Source organism: Ictidomys tridecemlineatus, chromosome 5 (assembly GCF_052094955.1).
Source record: "Ictidomys tridecemlineatus isolate mIctTri1 chromosome 5, mIctTri1.hap1, whole genome shotgun sequence".
NCBI lineage: Eukaryota > Metazoa > Chordata > Mammalia > Rodentia > Sciuridae > Ictidomys > Ictidomys tridecemlineatus.
In genome coordinates, this window is record NC_135481.1 from 147,793,569 (window position 1) to 147,819,196 (window position 25,628).

The following is a 25,628-nucleotide window of genomic DNA, read 5'->3' on the forward strand; positions in this document are numbered from 1 at the left end:
TCTCCTTGGTTTCTTCCAATCTGTTGTGACTATTCCTTTGTCTTGCTCTATGAGGAATCTTTCTAAAATGCCAAATAGATCAATCTATTCACCTGCTTAATGTGTTGATGGCTCTTCATTACTTTCATAATAAAAGACAAACAGCCTTGCCTGCAAATGGCCAACATGTTAGGCTCTGTTTCATCTCCTAAACACTCTTCTAACCTTACTTCACTCCACTTTATCGCACACCATCCACATTCGGGGTATGCTCTGCTAGTGATGGGTTCTCTCTTGAGCCACACCCAGAGGCCCCTGTATGTAGCACTCCCTCTGCCAAAAGCCTGTTTCTAAATGTTTAGCAAACACTTATTTGATTGTACTCCATGCCAGGCTCCATTCTAGACACTGTAAATATAATATGAAGCACATCACAATTCTTGTTAAGGATCTGTCTCTGCAAGGGAGGAGACAGACATACATAAAGACATGCTTACACCAAAGCACTCTCTTAGAGAATGCCTTTTGAGAAATGTGCCTGTAAGTGGAGGCTTGATGGATACAAAGGAGTTTGGCCTGGAAACAAGAGGAAACATCTGATGTGCACAAAGAAGCTTCTCAGCATTCTGAATGAAGACAGTGAAGTGATGGACAGGAAGAGGTGAAGAAGAGGGTGACTGTGTAGTCAGGGATGTCTGCTTCCTAGGGAGCTTGGGTTTTATTCTTCACATCAAAACCTAATGAGAATAATCCTTTTGCATCCTACTAGGAGGTTTTCTAGACCAACTGTGAACATTGTTTCCTTTAGAAAGCCTTCCAAAATTCCCTTCCTTCTTTAGATATTCATAACCTGTGCTCTCTGGTACCTGAGGAAGACCCTCTGAAGTTGACTGTCAAGCTGGATTATATTTTAAGCTCTGTCTTCCTCCGTATCTGCACTTTTGAAGGAAAAATGGCTGTTCTTCCTCTTCTGTATCCTAGCATCTAGTGCAACATGGAGCTCTTGAGGTTCAGATACCAGTACCAGAGCACCTTTAAGGAGGCCAGACAGAGTGTAGGGAACTAACATGTGCTGCTCCTCAGAATTTCCTTCCAAGTCAATGGCACACAGAAGTGCTTAGCATATGGTCTGTGCCAAGCTGAGCACTGGAATTAGCTGGATACAATGGACTTCTGGAACAGGTTTTTGAATCTGAAAAGAGGATGTGATGACTTCCTAAAATTAGTTACTTTAACTATAAATAACTGTTGATTGGGTTCTGCTAATATATTTTATACTACAATGTATTTTACAATGTGCTCCAGAACTGTTAAACTTATTCCTCTTTCCTTTTTTTTCGTCTTCTTCCCTTTCTTCTTCTTTCCCACTTTTCCTAGCAATTCTTAGACAAGGGCTTTTTTATGAAGGAAGTGATGGGAAGAGAGCTTCTCCTTAAGGCATGCAATGCCTGGGCTGGACTCATGGCCAAGTTCCCTGTCTGGATTCTAGGATGACCAATAGCATTGGCATAGGTGGTGGGTGGGCAATCTGCGCTGAGTCTTTGGTGTCCCAGGAGGCTCAGTTTCTGGAAGGGCAGGACCTGGGTGGAGCAATGAGAGAGTGAAATCTCTTTTAGAACAGTCTGTCCTCATTGCCCTTCTTTCTCTACCAGGGTGAAGGGCAGGAGGGAAAGGAGGGAATTATTTCCCATTGTCTTTCATCTTAGACCCTTGGCTTTGAAGGCAAAGTATAACTCTTCCTATTTTCTTGGAGCAAAGGTGTTAAATGCAGTTGGCTTTGCAGCTTCTGGCAAGTTAAAAACAATGCCTATCCACATGACTTGTTGATTTACACCAAATTCTAATGTTTTTAAAAATCCTCCCTGCAATCCCTGTTACTGGCTCAAGTGAACACCCTTGTAGGGTTCCCATGTTGTGGGCCCTAGTGACCATCCTTGTGGGGTTCCCAAGAGAGCGTCAGGCTTATTTTCCAGTATCTGGTTTGTATGTGCTGCTTTTGTGTTGGGCTCTCCCCAGCACATTGCCTTGTAGTCCTTGAGGGAGGAAGCCAGCAGCCTCCAGCTTCCTTTGGAACTTCCCAGTTCCTCAACCCACAGCCTCTGCACATCTGTTCACTCACCTCAATCACTGTTTTCAAGTGCTGTATGCAGGATTGAATATCTCATCTTCAAATGAAAATAAGCACCTTGCTTTGTGTCTATTCCACCAGCACCTTTGGGTGCAGATGCAGAGGTGAGCAGCTTTCAGGGTGAGAGGACCAACGATGGCTTCTCTCCTAATTATCTCTCTCGACAAAAATCAACAATCTCACAAAATGAACAGCTCCCAAGCACATCTCCTTTGCCCCTCTCAGAAAAATCAGTACAGATTGGTTAGGTGCTCAAGTCCTCAGTGCCCTTCCCCTAAGTTCAGTGACCCTGCAGTTCACCTTGCCTTTTCAACTTCCCTTTCTTGATCTGTAAAGTGGGAACAGAAACTGAAATCTACTTCATGGGGGTGTTGTAAGGATTACATGAGATACATATGCAAAAATGTTCATCACTAAAGACGTAGTAGCTATTCTTAATAATCAAGACAAACAGTTTGCTTCTCTCCTTGGAAGACCTGAGCTTGGCTAGCCAGACTCAATGTGCCTTTAAGGCCCCTATAAGTTCTATTACTTTGGGGCCCAGGTTCGGCTCGAGGTGCCGCGTGCCAGGGGCCCTGATCCAATTGTACTTGCCCAGTAAGACTGACCACCCGCTGCTCCTGCAACAGCACAGGTGCGACCTTGACCACACTAAAGGCGTGCGTGGCGAGCACTCGTAAGAGAAGGCCAAGTGCGCCCCAAGGACTGGGAGTAGGCCTTGACCCCAGGTTTGTCACCGATGGGGGTGCTCTGAGCGGGTGGGGGTGCTCTGAGCGGTTCGGAAGAAAGCCGCGGGGCAGCAGGGTCTAAGGATGCAGACCTGCGCTCCGGGCCCCGCCCCGCCCTCAGGAACCCCGCCCCGCCCCCGACACCCCGGGTTGGCTGGAGCCGCGGGCCACGCGCGGCGATTCGCCACGCGTCGCGTCATTAGAACCGCTGCGGGTTAAGGCTCTTGCTGGCTGGTCAGGGAGGCTGCGGCGGGGGAGGCGGGGGTGGCCGGGCGCGACGCTGCCGGGCCGCCCCGCCCTGGGAGGCGCCCAGGCCCTCATCAAGTGACCAGTATCCCTTCCAGGAGAACACGGTCCTTCTGAGGGAAGCGAGCTCCAGCCTGTATCCCCGGCGCCAAACCGCCGTCATCTCCTTCCTGTGTCGGGTGATCTTTCTCCTCACCCACCCGGAAAAACATAGTCCGCCCCTCACGTCCTTGTGGAATAGTGATCATTCCTAAATAGTGGGACTCTTTTGCCCGCACCTCCGTATTCCCCATTCTATGTACTCTGGACGCACCAAGAGGAGAAATTACCACAGAAATATTAAGGGAGAAACGAGAGGGAGCCGAGGGGCAGTAAGGAAAAGGCCAGGCTGGCGGAGGGACACCGAGCTGGAAGGCGGAGTGCGCACGCGCGCAGCAAGGAACAAGTTCCGGTCTGGCCGAGGCCTGTCTCCTAAAAATAGCCCCGGTGTGGGGATCCGTGCGCCGATGTCCCGGCGAGTCCCGGGCTGAAGGAGGCGGCTCTGGGCGGCGCGGAGTGCAGTGGCGGGCCGGGGCTGCGGCGTGTGCACGCTCGCCAGCTGTGCCGGAGATACGGTGAGGGCCGCGGACTGCGGAGCCGGCAGTGCTGGAGGGGGCGGTGTCTTGGTGAGGGGGCCAGGTAGGGCTGGGGTGAGGGTTCTGGGGCGTGGGGCAGCGCGGACGAGGAGGGGCGCCCGCAGGGCTCCGGGGACCCCCAGACGAGCCTCTGTGCTACTGGGAGGGGATCGGGGTTGCGGGTGCGCGGCGGCTGGGTAGGTAAGGTACTGAGGGGAGGCGAGTGGTGTTTGGGTTGGGGGTCCTTGAGGAGTGGCTTGGCGCCCGGGGGCGAGGTGGGGGCGGGGTGTCCAGAGGGCGGGCCGGGGGGGGGTGTCTGAAGGAGCGCTGCGGGGCGGGCGCGGGTTCGACGCTTGCAGCCTCCCGGAGCGCGCACTGCCTCTGGGTCCGGGGAGCTGTGGTGGACGTAGCCTTCTTGAAAGTTGAAGGAGTTCCTTGGGAGCCTCGGAGCCTCTCGGTTTCTTTCTCTTATTCTTGGAGGCCGAGGATTTCTTCGAAGGGATTGACCCCCTTCGTGCGGGGCGCGTCCTACCCTGTTGTTGGACTTGGAAGAAGTTCCCCCGCTTCTGCTTTGGGAGGACATTGGTCTAACAGGGAGAAACATTTAGGTCTGAACTGTGCGTGCGTGCGTGTGTGTGTGTGTGTGTGTGCGCCACTGTCGGGGTCCTTATTTGGGGCGGGCCTGGGTTGAGGGCACCTGCGGGTGCGGAATTCGACAGCTTAGGGAGTCGCGTCGCGGAAACCGAGGGGGCATTCAAATATGTCCCAGCACGGGATCATGGTGTGTGGTAGAAACTTTGCCTTTTGATTCGGTATCATCTGTCTTTGAACATTGAGGGTTAAAAATAGAGGATAGTTCAAATAAGTTTGGGGAAGGTGAGCATTTCTGAATTAGGAAAAAATGCTTTTCCCCACCCAATAAATATAACTGTAAAATTGTTGCTCAGACCTGAAATAGATTTCGGAGCTGTGAAAGGAGCCTCCTGTCATGATTTAGTGGGAAACTGTGTGTAGATTGAGTACATCATAGTGTGAACCTGTATTTTAGGGAGATTGGGATTCAGTTTCTGCTTTTAGAAAGACCTGCTGTGATGTGTTAACAATGGTATACGTATTTTAAAACAAATGTTGTCTAACATTTTCCAAGTTTTTAGCACAGCATGTTTCCCTTGTGTCTTGTATCATCTGTTAGTATATAAAGCAGAGGTTCTCTAAAGCTGTAATTAGGTATATATTACACAAGAGTACTTTCCCTTTAAGAATCCAGCTGTGTTGTTTTGACAACTGCTAAGTATCTAGTTGTCAGTTTAAAAATCTTTGTTACCTTGGCAGTACTGAACAGTCTGTGGAAAAGGTAAACAAAATAGTTTTTTAAAAAACATACAAAAATGACATTTAGAAAAATAATGTGAACTTAGGAAGTGAGGATAAAAATAACTATTGTACTATTATGGCTTTTGTATGTATTTTTTTTTGTTTTGTTGTCTATCTTCATTCATTACTTCTGTAAACGGCAATTTTTAGAGAGTCAAGTGTTTTACTAATGCTTTATAGAATTTATAGTTTATATTAAATATTATGTTTATACAAATGTCATGTTTATAAACATGTCTGTATGTCACATGAAACAGATGAATATTTGTTGTATATGGTAGCGCATTCATAGACACTGGAATCACCTTTATTTTAATTTTATTAAACATAGTTGCAAAGTGGAGATAATAATGTTATAATATTGAAAGTCTTCTGAAAAGGTACAACTAGCAATTTGGAGGTAGATTCTTAATTCTAAGAGTGCTTCCAAGTGATATTTATTTACTAAAGCAGTCAATGCTTATGAAGTAATAGTGAACCTCTCTGAACACAATTTTTTTGCTTACCTATTTAATTCACACTATAGTTACATATAAAATTATGGCCCTTTTCATGTTAGGAAAAAGGTGTTAAAGTTAAACTTAACTTGTCGTGTTTTTTAAAATTACATTATTAGTGGGTGTTTAGAGGAAAGGAAATAGCTTATTGAGTCTCAAAGATAATAATTGTAATGTCACCATGTTAAATTAGTTCCAGAATAGTTTTCATCTGTGTAAAAGGTTTTTTGTTTGTGTTTTTACCCCCAGTAGGGGAATTAAACTTAGGGGCACTTAACCACTGAGCCACATCCCTAGCCCTTTTTTAATATTTTGAGACAGGGTCTTGCCAAGTTGTTTAGGGCCTTGCTAACTGTGTAGAATATTTTATGTGTCCATGTGGCTATGTGTGACAAAAATTATTTGGGGGCATGGGTAAGTGTAATTGGAAATGTCCTTTAAAAATTTGAGTTGTCTCAAATGGCAGTGCTATATTTTTCAGAGCAATTTCATTATAGCTTTGTATTTTCCATTTATAGTGCAATGCAGTTTATTGATATTCAGTTAATAGTAGTGTCGTTAATTATGACTACCAAAGAGAAATATTTAACTAATATTCTGAGGATGGTTAAGTAATTATAAAAATGTTTATTAGAACATAATTTTGAAGTTTGATGTAGTCTAGTCAAATCTTCTCACTAGATTTTATGTTTTGATTTAGGAAGAGGGAACCTATGTTTTTGATTTAGGAAATTTGTTAGTGGAAAGTAACATGCTTGTCAATTTTGGAAAGCCATTTTTTTCTTCTCCTTTTACTGCTTTTAGTTTGGCAAGAGGAATTTAATGTATACAGTGATGATGGCCATGGATCCTGGAGGCCTTTCAATTTCAAGTAGTCTGTCTTATATTCAGATCATATATCCCTTTTATTGGTTTGAAAGATATATTCATGGAACATGTGGATGTTTCAAAGTCTAGTGTAAGTTTTATCAGTGAAGGGGCAAGGAGAATACTGCTTTGTGGTTTGAAAATAATCACCATTACTTTTTTCCTAGATTAAAAAGAAAATCTGAGTGGTCTTGGTAAATTGAGAATTGAGTGCCTTCTCTTTTGCATTGTTGAAATAATAAGAGAAGTTTAAATATGGAAATCGAATCAGTTTTTCAGTTAGATAACCTCATGTTAGAGGTTCTTTAATATGTCATGCTGATTTGCAAGCCCTCATAATGGAAGACTATTCGATTTTGTAGTCAGATCTTGAATCAGATACTAGCTTCACTACTGACAGAGTTATGAAATACCTCTGTAAAATGGGAAGACAATACACTACTTGCTTTAGAATTTAAATGAGTTAATGGGTGTAAAAGTTTCTAGTTCCTAGCTCTGCCTAAGTCTTACTATACAAAAATGCATATTGCCTTATCTCCCTCCATCCTTCTTTGCTTTCATCTCTTCCTTCCTATGAAGATGGTCCCTGAATTCTTTGCCAAGTGTCCAGTATAGATGTTTAGTGTTTTATATATTAATACAGGAGAATGCTTATATATTTCTTTTGGATAAAATATCTCAATGTCTTAAATTTCTTGTTAGATAATACATAAAATGTTTAGATTTTGGATCTACAATCACAGTTTGTTTCTAATTTCCATAAGCTCCCCCTATTTTTTTTTTTTTTTTAGTTAGAGGTAAGAGGCTAGAAGAAGCACTGGGTTCGATCCTTAGCACCGCATTAAAATAAACAAACAAAATAAAGGCACACTGTCCATCTATACCCCCCCGCCCAACAAAACATGACTTGCAATATTGTTTGCCAGTCTGTGGCATGTCTTAAAAAAAATTAAAAAATTAAAAAAATTAGAGTTAAATATAAATAGTTGGCCTACTCTTTAGTAAATTATGTCGCTTAGAAGTTTTCTGAGAGCTGTCTTCAGATGTGGTATTTAAAGTTTGAAATTAGAAAAATGTTTTGATTAAGTATATTTAAAAATAATTTATTTTGTAGGTGATTTAGAATTTTTTTATACTTCATTTCATCTGGTCTATGAAACTAAATTGTTTGATTTATGTATAACTTCATCTGTGTATCCTTTAATAAATGGAGCCTTTGTCCATTTTTTTATAATTAAGACTATACACCCATTTTTTAATTAGTACTGTGCATAGTATAGGATATATGTTGGCTAGAGATGTTTTATTATAAATTTTGATGATTACTAATTTAATTGATATTTACTGAATTTAATATTATTTAATATTGTCTTAGTTGTTACTGAAGATGAAATCATAAGCACAGGCTAAAAAAGTTAACCTGGATGTGAGGTAGATTACCCCATTTGGACATTGATATATGATGATGGGTAATTTACTTCATCACTTTAATAACTGATGATGCAGAAAGCCAGAGGAATTGTTACTTTGGGTGAGAAACACTCATTAATTAATCAGACTTCTAATAAGACACCTTTCTATGGTTGTCTTGAGTTAATATTTTATTTTCTTACAAAAATAAAACTAGGAATTTAAAAAAATGCAATATGAACAAAGGTACACACAATGTTTTTAATAGTGGGTGGTGAATTTATTGGGCATGAGCTAGATCTTTTTACCTGGTCACTTTTGTTAACAGCAGCATGCAGGTTGACTTGGATTCATTTGAGGTATGATTTGTTTTCCTTGAAATAAAGAGCTGCTTCTTTTTTTGACCTGGTAGGATAACTTGTAACTTTGGGGCCTTATTAAAACAAGGTGCTCTTGCATTGAGTAATACTGAGTTTGCCTCTCTCACCTTTTACCATCACCCACCAGCAGTCCATCTATATAAGAGATTGAAATTGTTATTTCTAAAATTGATGTCTACATGTCATTTCTTCTTAAAACAAAACAACACAAAACAAAAAAAACTTTGAAGGCATGAGAGATCAACAGGCCCTAATGGAAGGGATAAGAGATTGGCCTCTAAAAATCAAACTGTTAAGTGAAAATAATCACTCTATTTATTCTCAGTTTTTTTGTCAGGTTCTTTGAGAATCAGTGTATAAAATAGTGATAACATTACCTAGTTCATAGAGTTCTTGAGAGGATTAAATGAGATGTATATTGCAAAGCACAGTGACCGTATAGCATGCAGTGATTTCCCTGCTATTGTAACTGTCACCATTACAGCCTTTGTAAATATTAGTCCATAGCTCATGTCATAATGTGAATCCAACCTGTCTTTCCATGTATTTTCATGCTGATGCCTTCAACTTTTATTTCCCTAGCCCTGAATTCTCTTGAGCTTAATATCCACTTGTACATATAGTTGGAATCTTAAACATATTAATCATATGGCTAAGATAGAGCTAATTTTTCCTCTTCTGCAGCCTTCCCATGCCAAACCCTTCTGCCTTTGCTGGCCTTCCCTATCTCAGTAAATGACAATATTCAAAACTAAAAACTCATGTTATTACTTATTCTTTCCTTTTTTCTCAAACTCAATCCCTCCTCAAGTCCTGTTATATCTTCCCAATTTATCCTGCTGCTCTTGGTCTTTACTGCCACTTCTTTGTTTTAAGCTATCATTATCTCTTGGGTGAATTACTGCAATAGCCTCCTAAGTGGGCTTCTTGGTTCTTATTTCACCCAAATTCTTTCTCACACAGTAGCTCTAGGGATTATTTTAAGAGCTTAAATTAGGTATTATTTCTCTCTTTAAAATCTTTCAGTGACTTGATATTCCTCTAAAAATAAAGCCTATACCCCTTTTTGTGGCTTAAGGCCTGAAAGATTTTTCTTCTTGTCATTCTTCCTGTCATTCATTGAATACCAACCACAAGCGCCTTTCTGTGCTCCTTCAGTTCTCTATGTCCTTTCCTCTTGTAGGACCTTTTGTACTTTTTTTTGTAATACCTGCTTGGGACAGCTTTCATATGATTGGTTCGGTCATACACATTGGATCTTGGCCCAAACTTGACTTCCTAGAAGCCTACTGTGACCCCATCCAGTCTGTTGTTATACTCCATTAGTTTACTTTCTTACACATTATTTCTTATATACTTTGTTTTTAAACTTACATAATTTGTACTTAACTGGTTTGTTTAGTTATTGCTTATTTATGATTTTTCTCATAATGTGAATGTAAACTCCATGAAGGCAGAAGCCTTGTCTGTCTTGTTCACAGCTGTATCCCTAGGCATTAACAGCACACTGTGGAAGACAGTAAATATTTGAATCTTTGCTCATGTCCTCCCCCCCCCCCCCCACTGATTGGAATGCTTCCTTGCTCATATACTTCCTGAACTACTTAACTTTAAGTCCTAGCTCAAATGGCATCCCATATGAGATTCTAGTTTTATCCTCTTCAAAGTTTTTCCTCTCTTGGGTGTTTCAAGAGCCCTAGATGTGTACATTATTTGGAGAATAAATCCCATTTTAGAGTATTTAGGGTATTAGAATTGATGTTGCTAGGTTAAGCTCCTATGTCAGGAACCAGCTTGCTGTTCTGATACACTAAGTACACACCAGCCAATCATAGTGCATGACACTAAGTGAATTCTCAGTAAATGTTAAAGTAAGTGAAAGTTATCAAATCAGTTGAAATAACTAGCAATTGACTAGTTTTCCCAGATCAGACTTTAAAAATCATATTTTTCTTGATTATAAGTCTTGCCTTCTACATTGTATATGAATTTTAATACCTTATCATCAGCATTATAAAGGAAGAAATCTGAGAGGATTGAGGATTTGAGGATCAATGGCAGTTCCTGAGATTTCATTTTGCCTTTTTGCTAGGCAGTGAGTAGCCATCCTGTCTGAGAGCTATATTTCCACTTTGAAATATATATTCCTATTGTACCTCACTGACCAAAACTCCCCACCCCCAGTCTTTATTTCCTCCTTATATTTATCCACCCAACTTATTATTAGTTATTTCAGAAAGATTACAAGTCAGGGGAAACTTGGTATGACTTAACACAGTGTGCACGAAATATGCTACTTATTCAGCTGTATTGCTAATGATGGTTTATTGAAGAGCTTCTGTGGCCGAATTAGGAACCTAACTATCATTTGTAATAGTAGAAAATCATTCTACATTCAAATAGTTAATTTACAAATGGACTTTTGGAGCATATCTCATTTGCGAGTTTGGGATTACTTTAGCAAAATATTCTGATACTGAAAACCTTTCTGTTTGCTGTTAAACCTAATTTGATGACATGGATTGTGATGGGAAGGGGAGAGAAGCTAGGAATTAAGATTGGTTTGTGTATTCTTTTCCTTTCAGAAATGGCTTAATTTTCCCATAGTAAAGTTTTAATATTGACAGAACACTTTTTTTTTAAGAAATTGAAATTTAGGGAAAATTACAGGAGTAGTATAATGAACTCCTGTATACTTGTTACCTAGACTCAATAACATTTGTTTTATTATTTTTTATATTTCAGAGTGACCTCAGAGTCTCGAGACAGATAATTTTATTTTATTTACTGTTTGAAGCTCCTTGATTACATCTTCTGGAGTATTCTAAAGATGTACATTTATTCAGTAAAAGTCAGATGCACATCATCTAAGGAGCAACATTACAGATGGCTGGAAATGCTGCATTAATGTACTGTGTATGTTGCTAACAAGGCAACAACATATTAAACATATAGGATCATTGAGTGTATCATTAAAATGTGGTATCAGGAGTCTACTATTTAGATCTCCTTTTTTCCCCTCCCTTTTTTCTTTTTCCTGTTGTAATCATCTTTATTACATTTTAGTTTCTTATTTTCTTTATAGTCATAATAGTATCTCATAAGAACAATGCCATATTCTTATATATTCCCAGTATGTGTATTCAAGAAACTCAATATTATTATTTTGTACAGTTTATATTGAAATTTATCCAGTTGTGCCAATAATAGTCTTTAGTATTTTTTTCCATTCTAATAGTATATGTTGCATTTTCATAGTCATAGTTCTTATATTCTTTAAATCTGAAACAGTTCTTCCAAACTTTTTTGTTTTTTTCCTGACATTAATAGTTTTGAAGAGTACAGGCCTTTTAAAAGTTTTGTAGAATGTCAGTTTGGATTTGTTCCTTTGCTGATTTATAATTACATTCAGGTTATGCCTTTTTGGCAGGAATCCCATGTAAATGATGATATATCTTTAGTTCATCACATCAGCAGGCAGTATGATGTCACTTTAACCATGTTGGTAGTATTTATTTGGATCACTCAAAGTTTTCCTTTCAGTTTTCTCCCTTATAATGGGTGTTATCATCTTGTTTGTTGTTATTGAATAATCTTTGGGAGACACTTTGAGACTGTGTAAATATTTATCCACCCTAAAATATTCACATAATGGGTTTAGCCTTCAATGGTGATTCTTACTTGAATCAGTTATTATTACAGTGGTTGCAGAATGGTGTTTTTCTGTCATTTCTTCTGTGTTATTTAGTTGGCATTCTCTTCTAATGGCATTCTCGTTTGCTTATTTTGTTACCAATATGAATTCATAGATTCTTTTTTTTAATAAGTAGGTTTTTCTCTACTACCTATCAATATTTTGATGTTCCACATTAATGTATGCTGTTGATACTGGAATTTCCTGGAATTGCATTGTTTCAAGGTCCTTTCAGTCTCTCACTTTAAGAAATTTTATGTTGATTCCTCAAATGGTAATTTGTAATTTCTCTTTAAGCTCCCAAAACTTGTTAGGAGAAAGTGTTTTTCTTTGAAAGTGTTAATAAACTTAATTAACTACTTTTACTTGATTCTGCACTCCTTGTGTCTTGTTTTCCAAAACATTTTAAGTTTCTAAGGAGTAGGAATCTTATTTTATAGTTCTTTACATACTTAGTTCCATAGTGCCTTGAATATGGTTGATAGTCATATCTTATTTATAATGTATAATAATAATAATAATAATGACTTTATGTTATCTTTATTGCTCTTATACCATAGTTAAGTATTGTTATGTTTGTTACAACATTTTAACTAATTTTGTGGAAACTTTTATGTTTAAATTGGCAGTTCCTGTACTCCATTTTTAGATGAAATAAAAAAGTTTTGCAGCTTTAAAATTTAAATAGCCTCATTCTTGAGATTAAAGTATGTAATTAAAGAACATCAAAATGTCTAATCTTGGCATTGCTGTTTTATAGTGTTTTGTTCTTTTGCAAATAATAAGCTTCTTGGGCATCACTTTAATTATAAAATGAGGTAATATCTAGATCCTTTTAAACTCTTTGTTACATTTGCTATACCTAATTTTCATTAAGTTTTTCAAATGAAAGTAAAGTGTTACAGTGTATAATAGAAAGAATATTTGTTTCTCAACTAGAAATCACTGGATTTGAATTGTTTGTAACCATTGTGTTAATTTGGTTATTTTGTTTTGGTCTTTATTACCTTATTAATTGGGTCCATTGGGCTGGGAAGTATACGTGAGCAAGGCTTGGCTTTCAATCAGATTGAGAGTATTGGACATATATATTTGTAATCCATTTTCATTTGGTTACTTGATTTTGATGTGTGCTTAACGTACAGAGTGCCATAAGGAGAACACAGAGGGGGCAATTAACCCAGTTTCAAAGAGCCTGGGAAAATTGATCCCAGAGGATATGATACCAAAATGGAAGCCTGCAGAGTGGATAGGACTTAACCTGGTGAAGAGAGAGAAGAGAGTTTACCAGACCTGTGTAAAGGTCAAGAACTTAGGTTGCTTTGGAGAAACTCAGAAATACAGTTTGACTGAATCAGGATGTGTAAGAGATGACAAACACCCCAAAGTAGTGAAAGATGAGGCTGAAGTGGTAAGTGGGGGCTAAATTATGAAGAACGCTTCAGCTGTGTTAAAAATTTGCACTTTATCCTAAGGAAAATTGAAGCATCTTTAGCCTGGGAGAAAATTAGTTGAAAAGATAATGTTAGCTGGGTTGAGGTTGTAGCTCAGTAGTAGAGTGCTTACCTATTGTGTGTGAGACCCTGGATTCAGTCCTCAGCACCACAAAAAGGGAAAAAAAATGCTGTTGGCATTGTGGAGAGAATTATTTGGAGAGAGTTTAGATTAGTTATCAGGGAGAATGATTAGGAGAGTGTTAAATTGTTTGAAAAGGGTTAATTAGGAGCTTTGAACTATGGTATTAAGAGGAGGACTGAAGAGATAGATGGATTTGAGAGAACGATAGGAAATAGAGCTAAAGAACTTAATGATGGAGGACATGTTGAAGGTGAAAGAGAAAGAGGAGTAATGGTTAGAGGATCATGGATTATGCATTTGGGGAATCAACAAGTTGTTTACTGAAATAAGAAGTATGGAAGGAAAATCAGATTTGAGAGATGACAGAAAGTTTACCTGGGAGAGTGCCCTGGAATGATGGAGTTAGAGTAGGATGTATGAATTTACTAGTAAAAGTGCAACAGATCCTGATAATGAAATGGTTTAGGGATTTGGCTATGGAAATGACATTTGAAGAAAGATGGAAGTGAAGTTATGAGGTGGTCAGGGAACTGAGAGAACTTAATCTTAAGGACTTGTCTGTGGTAAGGCAGGGGACCCTGTTTTAGATGACCTCAAGGTATTCAGTGTTTGGCCTTAGAAAATAGAAATTAAAAATTTCAAATATTTTATTCTCAATTAGATAGTCTTAAGCTAAAATGTTAATTTTTAAAGAAGAGAAAAAAATCTGAATTTGTTTTTCTTTTTCCCTAAGAGGAGACTGTTGCCCCCAGTATTAAAAATGTTCTTCAGTAGTGGCTAAATTGATGAAATATATCAGGCATACAAAATGATAAGAGTGAATAATGTTCGTGAAAACTATCAGGAAGAATGCAGTGGGAATCTTAGTCTCACTGTCCCTTTTCCTTCTTCAAAGTTAATCATTTTAAGTTAGGATTTATCCTTTCTCATTCATTTATTTTTAAATAACATATTAGTGAACAGTGTAGTGTTTCACTTATTTTGAAACTATGAAATGGTACTGAACTCTGTAGTATCTTCTGTAATTTATGGCTCAACAATCAAACTATAAATATTTACTCTGTTCTTTTCATTATAATAAGTTGGATATTACTATTGGAACAAAACAATGGGATACTATGTCTTTGATGAAATATCTTGAATTGTCATTATTTACTTAGTTTTTGTATAAACTAGACTAATACCATGAGTATTCCTTTTTAAAATATTCCCCTCAGTAAAAGATGTTAAAATTTTTTATTATGGAATAATGTTAGACTTAGAAAAAGATTGTAAAAATAGTGTACTGTTGGGGCTGGGGCTGGGGCTCAGCAGTAGAGTGCTTGCCTAGCATGTGCAAGGTCCTGGGTTCGATCCTCAGCACCACATAAAAATAAGTAAAATAAAGGTGTGTCAAATAAACTAAAAAATAAATATTAAAAAGTGTATTGTGTATATTCTTCACCCAACTTCTTCTAATGTTAGACAGCTTACATAACCATACTGTAATTATCAAAACCAGGAAAGTAATATTGGTATAGTGCCATTAACAAAACTTAAGTCTTTGTTTGAATTTCATAAATTTTTCTCTTAGCAGCACTTTCTTGTTTTAGAACCTAATCCATGATTAGATTTATTATGATTTATTTATTGTGATTAATTAATCCATAATTAGATTTATTCATTGTGTCTTTTATTCTCAAATATATGATCTTACCTTGTTTTTTCCTTGTCTTTTATGACCTTTGCTTTTGAGGAGTACTGGTCATTATTTTGTAGATTGTCTCTTTGGATTTCTCTGATTATTATGCTTTTTTACAGTAATACCACTGAAGGAATTTTATTTTGTCAGAAGATGTTTCATATTAGGGGTACATGATGTCAGTGTCTTATTCATGGTACTCTTAATCTTGTTCACTTAATTAAGGTGATGTCTACTGGTTTCTCCCCTGTAAAGTCAGTTTCTTTTGTAATTGATAAGTATATTCTTGGATGTATTTCTTGGCTATGCAGGTTTCCCATTTCTTTTAAGGCCATGCTAATATCCGATTACTTTTCACACTTTCATCCATTCTTTATGGCATCTATTGATAGAACTTATCTGCAATAGTTAGTAATGTAATTATTTTCCTAATGGTGGGTTTGTAGTTTCCTGTTCCTTTCTTATTTATCAATTGAAATTCTCCTGAAATGAAAAGATCCTTGCTGGGTGTGGTGGTACACGACTGTAATCCCAGCAGCTCAGAAGACCGGCCTGTAATCCCAGCAGCTCAGTAGGCTGAGGCAGGAGTATTGTCGGTTCAAAGCCTCAGTGAAAGTGAGACCCTGTCTCTAAATAAAATACAAACTAGGACTGGGGATATGGCTCAGTGATTGAGTGCTCCTGGGTTCAATCCCTCCCTCCAAAAAAAGATATTACTTCATAATTTCTTTCCATTTATATCAGTACAGACTCACAGATACTTATTTTATTTTGTAGGTTATAATTTGATGCTATCATTTATTTTATTACTTAAATTGTTCTGCTTTGGCCAATAAAAGAGCTCCATCCTGTTGATTCTTGGGTTTTTTTTTTTTTTTTTTACATTCCTCCATCCTTTTTCAGGCATTTTGTTACTTCCTACTATTATAAGAAACTTCAAGCTTATAGTTTACCCGCTCAAACCCTGGAATCATTCTCTTTTCTAAGGGGCCCTGGCTCCTTTTTGTAGAGGATGACATAAGAAACCAATATCTGGGTACTAAGATGGTTCATACAGTGGAGTCATTTTTCCCTCCTAATCATTCATTTCAGAAGTTAGAGCTAAGAAATATATGTGTGTATACTGACCCACACATCTACACTCAGTTTTGTAACACGGCATATCTATTACTAAAGGTTGCTGTGCTGTGCAGAATCCTATAGTGAAAACCATGTAGTTCATAAGATCAATGATGTTAGGTAAACAACACTCAGAAACCTTGTCATTGACACATTAAAAGAAAGGATAAGAACCTAATAAACCTAATTAAAAGAGTAGTGTGGTTTTAGACATGTTAAATTGTCATGTAATACATAGTACATGGTAAAGATGACGCTCTACCATGAAAAAGATATGAAGTTTGCTTGTGAGTTTCCCAAGTGTTGTGGCTTGTGAGTTATTGTGAAATGATAGAATGAGTTATCAGAAATCAGATGAAACAACTGGGCACAGTGGTACATGCCTGTAATCCCAGCAGCTTGGGAGACTGAGGCAGGAGGATCACAAGTTCAAAGCCAGCCTCAGTAAAAGTGAGGCGCTAAGCAACTCAGTGAGACCCTGTTTCTAAATAAAGTACAAAATAGGGCTGGGAATGTGGCTCAGTGATTGAGTGTCCCTCGAACCCCTGTCCCCACCAACCCCCCCCCCCAAAAAGAAATCAGATGAAGCATAACACCAGATGTGGATGAATGTGGCTCTTAACACATGCGGTGTGGAATGTGGTAGCACATTAGAGTCAGTTTGCCTAGAATATTTGGCAATTTATCCTTCATTTTTGTAATAATTTTGTATTCCCTCTCTCATTTCTCATCAGAATGCAGTCAGCTTCTTTAATTTTTCTTTGTATTTTTTGATATTCTGTTTTTAGTTTTTAGCTTTGTGATTCAAGGTTGTGGTTTTTTTAGTTTTTTTTTTTTTAGTTGTAGATGTACATAATACCTTTGTTTATTTTTATGTGGCCCTGAGGAGTATCCTAAGTGCCTCACGAATGCTAGGCAGGTGTTCTACCACTGACCATACTCCCAGGCCCTCAAAGTTGTTTTGGTGTCCTCAAATGCTTGTTTGTATATGTGTAATTCTGTTTGGAGTATTGGCTTATAGTTTTTTCCTGCTTTGAGATTGTTTTTTTCTGGGAGTTCCCCACTTACTATGTGTCAAATTTTGCTCCTGATTTCCTAGTCTTTCCTTTTCTTTTGCTCCTTTGATGTTTTGAGGGTATTTTTACAGTGTTACTAGATTAATAATTTCCTCTACTTTCATGTAGGACAGTCCTCTTCCATGGTTTTTGTCTCTTTTAATGGATGAAGATGGATTGGGAGAATTCCAATGTTATGATTCTCTCGTCTTTTAGGATTTGAAATCATCTTCTTCTTCTTCTTCTTCTTTTTTTTTTTTTGATTTACCATACAATTGCCAAAGGATATTTTTCTTTAACCTGTTCCCTTGTTGTCCCCTTACGAACTTTGTGTTTCAAAGAGTATCTCTTTATATGGTTTCCATCATCTTAAATTATGCCTTGTCCTTTAAATCACGAGAATATTGAAATTCCTTCCCTGTAGTCTGTGTTCTAGTGTACCCAGACACTTTTTCCAGCACTTTCAGATTTAGGGTGACTGAATATTTTTGATGGTCCGTCACAATAACTCTTAGACCCCCTTTGCTAGCCTCTTCGCCACAAGCCTTGTGATAGAGTGAGGGTGGGTGAGAGTTTGAGAGATCAAGTGCTGGGCTTAGGTTATTCTGTTTTCACTAGGAGTGTTTTGCAGCACATCATTTTTTTGTATTCAAGCTATGCTGAAAGCGTGGTTTTATGTAGAATTTCCTTTTCCTTCCTCTCATTCCCCCATGATTTAGGATTTTTTTTTTTTTTAGAGTGAATTAGATAGATACGCTATCACCATTGCCTCACTTTCTGAAATCTCTACTTTTTGAAGGAGGGAGGGGTAAGGAAGAATCCATTAACTTAGATTCTCAGTGCAGTAAAGCTTTTAGTTAGGACAAGACTTAGGCAGTCAACTTCTACTTAGGCAGTCAATTTACACTGGTGAACTAGAGATTCCGAAAAGTATCTTGGACTGGGAGAAATAAGTTAAATTTAAACGCGCTTCATTTTCATAGCATTCAAAGCTGGTTCTGGGATATTGTTAAGAGTTTTAATGCTTTTTTTCTGAAAAGTGAGGTTATTAATTTAAAATTTGGGGTCTGTTATGTAAATTGGGAATGGGTGGTTTTATTAATAACGTGAAGTTTTCTGAAGAGGTGACTTCTAAATTTGTGAATGGATTTATTGTTATGTTCTTTGGAAATCAAATTATATTACCCCTTCCCATTCTTTTTTCTGTTCTTTTTTTGATTTTCTCAGTTTTATTTTATGGTCTTGACAATTGTCCATCTCTTCCAAGAAATAATAGGTGTGATGCTGTTCTTTGACTCTGTATTAATTTTGTTTAATAAGATGTCCCTAAATCTATTTATGGTAGCTAGAGTTAATTGGTTCTGTCTTTTATGCTTTTTTCCCCTGTTTTATAAACATGAGGGATTATGCATAAAATTTCTTTATGATTGATTTTTAGAATTTAGTTACATAAAATATTTATTACCTTTGAACTCTTTCCCTAGATTTTATTTTAATAGCTTTGTTTATTTAGCTTTTTCTTTTTTATGTGGTACTGGGGAACGAACCCAGTGCCTCACGCATGAGAGGCAAGCACTCTATCACTATATACCAGTTGTTGATGGATCTTTATTTATTTCTATGTGGTGCTGAGAAGCGAACCCAGTGTGTCATGCATGCTAGACAGGCACACTACCAAAGAGCCACAACCCCAGCCCCCTTTCCCTAGATTTAACAAGGTTTTCTTCATTGTTTTTATGTTGGAGTAGAAATTGACTTGTTTCATTAGTCATTATACGTTTTTTTTTGAAAAAAATATCAACCAAAATTACAGGGCATATTGACTTTAAATATCAGAATTCTTTTGTAATATAAATTAAAACCTTTTGCTACTAATGATATATCTTTGGAATTATCCACATGGCTTTCTAATGGTGTTCAAATGTAGTCAGTTTCGATTTCCGTTTGTCTATCATTGGAACCTCACTTATGAGCTTTCATTTCTTTTGCATAGTTTACACAAGTCTTGAATAAGGACAGAGTTTTTAGACTTTCGTCTCCTCACTTTAATGAACATAATGATGGATTGGGGAGTTCAGGCAAGGAAGAGTTCAGAGGTAAACAGGGTATGCTCCTTGGAAGAATTCATATTTGAACTCAGATATCAGACGTGGAAAAAATACTACACATAGAACAATTGGAGCAAAATAACTAAAACAGGAAAATCAGATATGTGTATAGGCCATGGTTTGGCTAGATTTGAGGTTTTTGGAAATAGTCATTGGTAAGGTGATAAAGAGATCTTGATGCCAGATTGTAGATTTTCTTAATATTTTTTGCGGGGGAGGTGGGTACCAGGGATTGAACTTGGGCACTTGACCACTGAGCCACAGCCTCAGCCCTATTTTGTATTTTATTTAGACATAAGGTCTCAGTGAGTTGCTTAGTGCCTCGCTTTTGCTGAGTCTTGCTTTGAACTCTTGATCCTCCCTTCCTTAGCCTTCTAAGATTCTGGGATTACAGGCCTGCGTCATTGAACCCGGCTCAGATTATAGATTGTCTTGAACATTGAGCAGTTTGTACTTTGTTCTTCAGGTGAAGAAGAGCCATTGAAAGTTTTTAAGCTTGGAAGTGGCCACAGCCGTCTTTAGTCTGTCCACATAATATAATAATAATGTGTATGTCCTTTTTAAAAAATTAATAGATTTTGGTTCCTTAAAGAATAGTGCCTAGGACCACTTTTCACTAAGCAAGTGCTAAGCTTATTTTTTATTTGATAGTTTAAAGGGAATTGATGAGAATATATATGGATAAAGATATTAAGATTGTCTTTTTTTTCATTCTTCCTGTATCCCAGTTTTTTCTTGCTCACCTTTCCCAAGCCAGACCAAACACTGTTGTCTGTGATGAACTGATTCCTTCCAGAAAGTTTTTCTACTTTAAAATCCTATAGTATTTTGTTTTCTGTCTTACTATATTCATCAAGTTTGATCTTCGACCAAGGTAGTAGATGTATACTACTCACATTGCATTTATAAAATGTCTTATTTCTTGGATTTTTTTCATGTAGATTCCCAGTAAATTTATAGTAATTTAATCAAATTGCTGACTTACAAATGACTGTGATTTTTGCATTTTATAAAGTTGTTACTGATGTAGGATTTGGACTCAGTTAAGATTTTGAAATGATGACTTTTAAAGTCATTTCTGTTCTACTGATGTAAATCAGTAGTTTTCAAACATTTTTCTTCCTAATATGGGATTCTCTAAGGTGTAATGTTGACTCACATGAACTTTTATAATAGGGAAGTAAAGCAATACAGTAATTTATAATTACCACAACTATCCTAGGACATGTGGTAGATGTAACAGGTAGAAAATAATGTGGTATTCTGTGGGCAAGTACTTATACATCTCAGTTTTCTTTCACTGAAGGAAGCATATCGGAATATAAGCAAAGAGGATGCTATAAAGATAATCTTCACAGCCACATCAGTGTTTATATCAGCTCAATTCACAGTAGATAAGCTGTAAAGCCAACCAAGTGCCCTTCAACAGATGAATGGATAAAGAAAATGTAGTGTATATACACAAAGGAGTATTACTCAGCCATTAAGAAGAATGACTTTATGATATTTTCCAGTAAATGGGATGGACTGGAGACTATCATACCGTGTTATCATGCTAAGTGAAATAAGTCAGTCCCCAAAAGCCAAAGGTTGAATGTTTTTGTTGATCTGTGGAAGCTAACCTACAATAAGGGAGGAAAGGGGAAGAATAGAAATTCAGTAGATTAGACAAAGGGGAATGAAGGGAAAGGAGGTACGATAGGAGTAGGATAGGGATAGGAAAGACAGTGGAATAAATCTGAAATAATTTCTCTATGTACATATATGAATTCATCAGTGAATCCCACCATCATGTACACCCACAAGAATAGGGTCCTAATTAGAATAAGATATATTCCATGCTTTTATAATTACATCAGAATGGATTCTACTGTTATATATACCAATAAAATAAGATAATCTGAAGTCACTATCTTTTAAGATTCAAATCTATAACTTCAGAGATCCCAGATTTCTTGAGAGAACTCCCAAGTTGTTATGATGTGCATCTTTCAAGATAGCTTTAAGAACTTTCACAATTGTTATTTTCCACCAGTTAAGTGTTTTCGTTATTTGTTTTAAATTGGTAATTTGTAGTTCAGATTTTACTCCTGATCTGAGGTTTTTTCCAGTTCTAAATTTTAGGAAATTGGTGAATGTTGTGAATAGTGTAGCCAAACTTTTTCTAGATTCTGGCTAAAAGCCATGTTAACATAGAAGTCTGTCTGATAGACTTTGACAGTTTACCATATTGTTTAACTTAAGTGATGTGTGTTTGGCCCTTATGTTAAGTCTATAGTGTTACATTTCAAAGTGTACCAATTTTTAAACTATGTGTGTGTGTGTGTGGGGTGGTAGTTGGGGGCACTAAAGGGGATAGATTTCTCTAATGTTAGCTCAGAAGGTTGCACCCATAAGGTTGCTTTGAATGACAGACCAAATGGAATTTTAGCATCTGAGAAGGCATATCTTTCACTTAAAGGATCAGAGCATCATCAACATGCAGTAAATTTGTGAAAACTTTAAGTATGGTTGCTGATTATAGATTTGGGGTAGGAATGATAAATTATTTGGGAGAATAAAGTAAGTATTATTAATTTACCCAAAGTGCCTAGTTAACCTGTGGCATAACAGGGGGGAGGTGTTAGATATCATAAGGAAATGTTAATATAGAAAAGAAAATCTAAATACTTTCTGAGGTTTTAATTTAGATAATAGCTCGAAATGAATATATCTGTAAAAACTTGTGTACCAGTGATTTTAGCAGCATTTTTTATAATAGGCAAAAAGTAGAAACGATCCAGATGTCCCTTGATTGCTGAAGGAAAAAGTGAAATGTTTTACTCCCATATTATTTGGCAATACAAGGAAGTTAAGTATGGATACATCTGCAACATGGTCGAATGTTAAAAACATGATGTTAAGTGAAAGAAGTGAGTCACAAAAAGAACCACTATTGTGTAATTCCAGTTGTATGAATGCTGGGAATAGGCAAATCTATACAGACAGAAAGTTGGTGCCCCACTGCATAGGGCTGAGGAGTAAGGGCTTTTAGGGTAGAGGTGGGATATGAAGAGTGACTGTTAATGGGTACTTGAGTTTCTTTATATGAGTATGGAAATGTACTGGAATTGGGTGGTGGGGATGGTGGCATATTCTGAGAAAATAAAAAAATAACATGTAAGTGTATACTTTGGGTGAGTTGTATGGTATATGAATTATATCTCTTACTTTTGGGGAGGCTCTTGGATAGTTTGGGTAGTATAGATGGAAGTAGAAGGGGATGGGGGAAAATGGGCATTTCTTGGCATTATATCATAATATCACATTATGACATAAATGCTATTCTACACTACTTTCTCTGTCCATTAGCTAAGAATATAATAGGTTGTGTTTTAGTGGAGATTTTATTTTTTATTCATTTAAAATTTTTTCCGTTGTAAATGGCTCTATTATTTATTTTTTAAATTAATTAATTAATTAATTAATTAATTAATTAATTAATTAATTAATTTATGGTGCTGAGGATAGAACTCAGAACCTCACACATGCCAGATAAGTGCTCTACCACTGAACCACAACTCCAGCCCTTAGTTGAGATTTTATAAGGACCCATCTTTTATTTTACCTAGCATTGGGGCTAGAATTATATATTATTCTAGTTGATAGAATTAACCTTGCCTGTTCTCTTAACCTTTGTATTTTTTTGTTTTAAATTAAAGTGTTTTCCTCTTTCCAAGGTTGTGCGTAATTTTGTTTTATTCATCTGCCCATTCTGTACCCTGCTTTGCTTTTTGCTCACACCTATTGAAATTTGTGTTTTTTTTTGTTTTTTTTTTTACTTCCTGCATTGGAACAATTCCTAGTTTAATGTGTATGTCCAGTCATAGTTTCTTAAATGCTTGCTTCTGTGAAACTTTATTGACTTAGAGATATTTCTTTTTATGGACCTTGGTGTTATTATTTTTTTTTAAATTCTAGCATCAGATATTTAATGATTCCAAATATATTGGCAAATGTCTAGTTTGGCTTTTGTTGTAATACTTGTCTTTCCAATATTTTGAACAAAATGATGACTTTTTATAGGGATGCTGTTAAGAAATAGACTTCCAGTAGCATTCTATATCTTTGTATTTGTCCATTTTCTGTTTACTTATGGGAGTGCCTATTCTTCACAGGTAATTAGAATGGTAACTATGATTAAAAAAACAGCCACAGTGATTAGCAGGCACTTAAGAGTTTTTACCATATACAAGTCACTATACTAAAGACATTACATCCTTATTTAATCCTCACTACTAAACTTATGAGTTATAGAAACCATTACCGTACTACTTTTTAGATGAGGAAACAACTCAAAAGATAGTGTTGGTTGTTCTTAGTCTTTGTGAGATCAGAAAAACCCTTTAATTAGACACAGCTTTTCAGCACAATGTTGCTGCAGTTTATCCATGTTTGTATTTATAAGTAATTTGTTTCATTTTACTATTGATCTGTGTTTCATATGTTTGTATTGCATTTTTCTTTGATGGATATTTTGATTGTCTTCAGTTTGAAGCTGTTGTGAATAAAACTAGAAACATTTGAGTAAAACCTTTGTGTGGACATATATTCTCATTTTTCTTTGGTAAATACCAAAAAGTAAGATTGCTGGGTCACATGGTAAGCGTGTTTTACTTTGTAAGAAACTATGTGATTGTTTTCCAAAGTAGTTGTATGATTTTACAGTCTCACCAACAATGAATAAGAGTTCTGGTTTCTCCATAGCTTTGCCAACACTTTGTATTGTCAGCTTTTTCAGTTTAGCCACTTTAGTGGGCAGATAGTTGCATCTTATTATAGTTTCAATTTACAGTTCTTTTTTTTAATACCTTTATTTTGATTATTTATTTTTATGTGGTTCTGCGTATCGAACCCAGGGCCTCGCCTGTGCTAGACAAGCGCTTTACCCCTGAGCCACAATTCCGCCCTCAATTTACAATTCTTTAATGAGTAATGGTATTAAACATTTTTCGTTTACTTATACATCTCCATGTTTTCTTTGGTGAATTGTCTTTTCATATCTTTTGCCCATTTTTAATTGAATTGTTTACCCTTCTTCTTGTACTGTGATCTTTATAGTCTGGATAGAAGTCTTTTTTATTCTCTTCATTGTGTTGTGGATATTTTAATCACCTGATGGTATCTTTCAAAGTGGAATGTTTCAGTTTTCAGTGTCGTTTGTTGTTTTTTCGTATACACTTGCATATTTATTCTCATGTGGTTGGTTGTAGTGTTCAGGTATGAAGAATCAGTTTATAGTGTTGTTTAGGGCTTATGTTTTCACTGATTTTTCTGTCTACTCATTTTATCAGTTATTGTGAAGGAATGTTGAATGTTACGGCTGTTGTAGATTTGTGTATTTCTTCTTTAGTTCTGCTAATGTTTGTTTCATGTATTCTGAAACTCTAGTATTGACTGCATACACTTGTAGAATTATTTTGTGATTTTAGTAAATTGAAACTGTAAGCATTATAAAATGTCTTTTTACTCCTGATGATATTCCTTCTTCTGAAATCTACTTTTTCTATTATTAATAAAGGTACCCCATTTCTCTTAACATCAATATTTGAAGACATGTCCTTTTCTATTTTATTTTCAACCTAATTGTATTTCTATGTTTATAGTGGATATTGTGTGGACAACACTCAATTGGGTCTTGCTTTTTAAAATCCAGTCTGAGAATCTCTGCTTTTAATCTTATTTGACAGTCTGTACCTTTTAATTGAGATGTTTAGACCATGTATAGTTATACTAATTATTGATATAGTTGGGTTTAAGTATTGCCACTATTGTTTTCTATAGGTTCCACCTACTTTGTGTTTCCTTTTTCTTTTTATTTAAAAAATATGCATTCCACTTTGTTTTTCTTTATTAGTCTTTTAATTTTTTTAATTTTAATTAATAATTAATAATTTAATTTTAATTTGTTATATATGACAATATAATTCTTTATTCATATTATACATATAAAGCACAATTTTTCATCTTTCTGGTTGTACACAAAGTGGAGTCATATCCTTCGTGTCTTTATACTTGTACTTAGGGTAATGATGGCCATCTCATTCCACTGTCTTGTCCTATTTTGTCTTTTTAGTGGTTGCTACAGCCTTTTATAGCATACTTGTTGAATTTGTCACATTTTACACCTC

General features: G+C 36.6%; 1 protein-coding gene and 1 long non-coding RNA gene across 9 annotated transcripts in view; one reads left to right on the forward strand and one right to left on the reverse strand.

The window, feature by feature from the left end:
* Positions 1–1,304: 1,304 nt before the first annotated feature.
* On the reverse strand, positions 1,305–2,940 carry LOC144378028 (uncharacterized). Its single transcript, XR_013439484.1, has 2 exons — positions 2,099–2,940; positions 1,305–1,559 (listed from the first exon to the last, which is right to left on the reverse strand). It is a non-coding gene; the product is annotated as an uncharacterized LOC144378028 (long non-coding RNA).
* A 618-nt stretch (positions 2,941–3,558) lies between these two features.
* Positions 3,559–25,628, forward strand: part of Mef2a (myocyte enhancer factor 2A) — a 147,506-nt gene continuing 125,436 nt past the window's right edge. For 5 of the 8 annotated variants that reach the window (XM_078051255.1, XM_040275969.2, XM_040275971.2 and 2 more), the window contains exon 1: positions 3,559–3,695. The gene's annotated coding sequence lies outside the window, so the exon portion shown is untranslated. Of the gene's footprint in view, positions 3,760–25,628 lie in introns of all 8 variants that reach the window. The other 3 variants (XM_021722865.3, XM_021722864.3, XM_078051254.1) reach the window with 3 other exon arrangements.